The sequence below is a fragment of the Globicephala melas genome, chromosome 2 (genome assembly GCF_963455315.2).
Source record: "Globicephala melas chromosome 2, mGloMel1.2, whole genome shotgun sequence".
Classification (NCBI taxonomy): Eukaryota; Metazoa; Chordata; class Mammalia; order Artiodactyla; family Delphinidae; genus Globicephala; species Globicephala melas.
Genome location: NC_083315.2, coordinates 18079061 through 18083499, shown reverse-complemented (window position 1 = coordinate 18083499; position 4439 = coordinate 18079061). Strand labels below are relative to the sequence as shown.

General features: G+C 42.8%; 1 pseudogene; it reads right to left on the bottom strand.

Annotated features, from left to right (window-relative positions):
* Nucleotides 1-3198: 3198 nt before the first annotated feature.
* Nucleotides 3199-4072, bottom strand: LOC138842579 (ester hydrolase C11orf54 homolog; annotated as a pseudogene).
* Between the last annotated feature and the right edge of the window lie 367 nt (nt 4073-4439).

Here is a 4439-nt window from a genome sequence, read left to right as displayed (position 1 = left end):
TGTGGCTCCCAGGCTCTAGAGCGCAGGCTCAGTAGTTGTGGCTCATGGGCTCAGTTGCTCTGCGACATGTGGGATCTTCCTGTACCCGGGCTCAAACCCGTGTTCCCTGCATTGGCAGGCAGATTCTTAACCACTGCGCCACCCGGGAAGTCCTATAACCTTTTGAGAATAGTTGTAAATCAATGGATGTTGAGAGTCTGTGGTGTTGGCTTGGCTGCCATCATCTTGTCGGAACAGAATTCAGTTCTGGATTTTGTCTCCTGTGTATCACTGCTGACCTTACGAAATTTTGGGGTGTATTTTGTAAATTTGCATACCTGAAGGATGGCAAGCCCCTTCAGAACACAAAGTACGTTCACATTGCACCCTTATTATCTGTTCTCTGGGGCATCTTGGGCAAAGTGCGTAAACATTCTCATCCTAGGTCTGAGAACAATAGATCTTTTTTTGCTCAGAAAACTAAACAACTGGAAAACAGTTAAGACATAAAAGTCACATGAGAAGTACATGGCTTAACTCAACAGTCAGTATTTACATAGTTAATATAAAGTGGATCATTAACATATAAATATATTTGGAGAATGAAAGAGGAAAAAATAGAAGTAGGTAGTTGCGTTAAGTTCAGAAAAATCCTGTGAAAACACTGGCTCTAAAGTTAATATGTACCAGAATCATTGACTAAAATGGTTCCAGCGTTGCCACTGGGAGTGGGACTTAGGGTGGGGCTGCTGTTTTTCATTAGGAACCTATAATCCTTTATTGTCAGAGTTCTTCGTTGAGACGACAGAATCCACTCTAGCTTTTTTCTTCAGAAGACAGGAGTTTAAGGACTAGCTGGAGCTCCAGGAATCACGGGGAGATGTGAAGAGGCTGGGTTTCTACGGTGGTTCCACACTGGGCTGCAGAAACGTCCACTGCCTGGACGCCCACTGCCCTGCTGAGAGCAGCAGGCTCCTCGCCACGAGGAGGCGAGGCTCCAGGTCAAAGGTGTGGGAGGTCAGCTGATGGGCAGAACCTACCTCCCACGGTCCAGAGTGGTGCTGAGAACCAGCAAGGCTAAAATACTGCTGGGAAGCCGGGTTTTTATGACATGGAACTGTTCAAACAAATTTTATTTTTTGAAGCCAAGCATACATATTACTTTGATGAAAATAAAAAAAACTAAGAAAGAGAAGGGCTTTGTGAGCTGGAAGTAGAGCCAGCTTCTAGGCTTGTCAAGTACTTTTAATAGGATGAGTTGGCATTTTCACATGGTAGGTGGAAAGTTATTTGAAGGTTGGATTTTAGCTCACTTCATCTTAAGGGATGCCGTGTGGCCCTCTTGCTGGCTGTAGTCAAGTACAGGGGAGGCCATGAGCCTGGTCCTTACCCAGGAAAGAAAGACATTTGCAAAGCCAGTGCCTCTCCCCCGGTTTTGTTCCGAGCTCCTGACCTCCCCCCTTCCCCAGGCCCCTTAAGATCGACATGTGAAACTTGATTATCCTAAAGCAGTCATCGAAAATCGCATTGTGTCAGGTCAGATGGCTGACTGAGCCTGGCCAGGGACAGGTGTCCATGGAGGAGGGAGGAAGTGGACACTCCAAGGGGCATATTTATAGCAGTTGGAGTTAAAAATACAACCAGCCTGGTCCCAAAGCCTGGGCTGGATGCGATGGGGTGGACCTCTGTGATGAGTGAGCCTCACAGTGCCGAGGAGCAGAGTGGGGTGGGGAGGAAGGCCCCTCGCCACAGAAAGCCCCAAGAGACGGCTCGCCCAGAGGTCTGTGATGCCATGAGGTGAGGTGACTCGTCACCGGCAACCCGACGTCTCTTCCCACGTCTGGCTTCCTCGCCAGCTGGAGCTTAGGTCGTGGAACACAGAGGGGAGCTGCAGGAACGCATTGATGAAATCTGCAGGGCAGGGGAGGACTTTCCAAAGAGATTCACATTTAATCACGGTGTTCCCCCCCCCAAGTTTTACTGATATATAGTTGGCATATAACATTGTCTTAGTTTGAGGTGTACAGCATAATGATTTGCTATATGTATATATATGTATTGAGGAATGATCATGGTGGTAAGTTTTGGTAACAGCCATCACCTCACACAGTTACTCTTTATTCACAAGTTGACTGACCGGCAAGTTGTCACTGATGTACATTGTGTTGTATCTATTGAAATGTGCTTCTGGAAAGAGATGGAACATTGGAGAAAACTGCCTTTGTGGTGAAAACATTGTTGCAAATTACAAAAACCACTTTTTTTTAATGAATGTAAAATTTTTATTCATTTCTTTTGGTACAAACTAGTGTTTATTTTAAAATAATATTTAGGAATTTATACTCACAGGACATGTTATAGTTAACATCCAAAGACAAAAAATATTTCGTGACAATTTATTATATACTTAGTACTAAAAAGCTCCTAAATCTGAACAGTGTTGGCATTACAAGATTAGAGAGTTGTTTTTGGCTAATGATTATTATAGAAAAACACTGAAGAAAATTTCAACCATTACAATTATAAAGGTATAATTTTATATTTCATGAAGGACAGTAGTCATATTTAGCAATAGTCTCATTTATAGAGTATACTAACCTTGAGGTTGTATTTTGATGCTGTTTCTTTTCAATTCTCTTCTTGCAAATAACCAACAAGGCAGAAACTGCTTCCAACTGACAGTCCAAACAAAGGAGGAATCATGGCTAACCGTCTGGTTGCTAATATTTGTTAAAGGCAAATTGCAAACTTCTGAGTATGGTTCAACATCACCAAAAGGAGTAAAGTTGCTCCCTCTGACCACCTTATTCCATGAAAAAAGTGTACTTTGACTTCTAAAATGGATTTCAGAAATTCAGTAGAAAGATTTAACAACTATGAACATTTCCAACACTGATTTTTCTAATACCCAGAAACATCCACTTAGCAGTTGTAAGACTAATTTGAAAAACTGAATACTATTATACAAATGTAAATTATTACTATTAGCTAGTAGGAATAATCACTTGATTCTTAATCCTGTTTATATTTAATTATAAACATAAGACTGATTTTTAGAATAAAAAGAATGAAGAACATCTCCATCATGTATCTTTGTTCCCAATAATCCCTTTCAGATAGATCTGTGAAGTAATACAGAGCACAGTGTCGACATACCTTTCATTTCAAAGGCCAAAAAAAATGGGCCTTAAGTAGTGAGATCACTTCTATTAGGCTTTATATTAGTATCAATTAATGAGTTAATCAGTCAAACGAGTATCAGTTGATTTAATCTCGCCCAAATGAATGGGTCCCTGTTGGTTGATCAATGCAATAGAGAAACTCTGCAGGTAAGAAGTATCCAAGATATTCCACTGCCTCTGGGGTGGTGTCATAATGGTAGTGCCCACCTTCTTCATGATGACTGAAACAATGAGTGTGCTCCAACCACAAATCAAACCCTGGGTCTCTGGAGATAAAAACTGGCAAACCAAAGGAGGCGTCATCTCAAAAACGTAACCATTTATTCAAGTCTTCATCAGAGTTCAATGGGTAGGAAGAAAATTCTGCTGGCATAATGTGAATCTTCACTTTTCTCTTCTGAATCACGAAAGTACCTCCCATTCCTACAGGCTTATCTCAATAATGTTTTTCAAGAGTCTGTCTTGGGCTTCCCTGGTGGCGCAGTGGTTGAGAGTCCGCCTGCCGATGCAGGGGACACGGGTTTGTGCCCCGGTCCAGGAAGATCCCATATGCCGTGGAGCGGCTGGGCCCGTGAGCCATGGCTGCTGAGCCTGCACGTCCGGAGCCTGTGCTCCGCAACGGGAGAGGCCACAACAGTGAGAGGCCCACGTACCGAAAAAAAAAAAAAAAAAGTCTGTCTCATACAAGTCACAAACTTAAGTTTTCCAGTTCTTCTTTTGGCTTTCACCTCAATGACCTTTCCAGGTTGGCCTTCACTGGCAAAAAGATTAGACAGTAATGCACACCCCAAATCATGATATTTCTCACTGTATTTCTCTAGTAGGCACACTCCCTCTGCCGAGTTAACAGGAGCAAGGTAACTTCCATTCACAGGAGGTTTGTGTTCACCTTCTGTTTGAACAACTGGCATAAACTCAGAATTGAATCCAAGAGTCTGAAATGGGCCTGCTCCTGCTCCAAAAACAAAAGCTCCAGGAAGCTGGATTTCTTTTAAGATTTTATTTAGATCATAAACTTTTTTTTATTTATAAGAGGCAATAAGTAAGGCACACCTCCTACTTCTGCAATTCTAGTTTTCCCACAGATACCTTTTACGGGAAAGGTAAGTGGCTCCTTAGTCAAATTAGGGCAATCAACTACAGACACCTGGACATCAGCAAAGTTATCTGTTAGCACCTTCTGCTGAACTCCAAACTCCAGAACTCCATGCTGCAGCAGCCCTCCTTTCCACGTGCTGCCTCTCCCCTTCTGCGCAGGTCCTAAGCAGAGGCCCCACC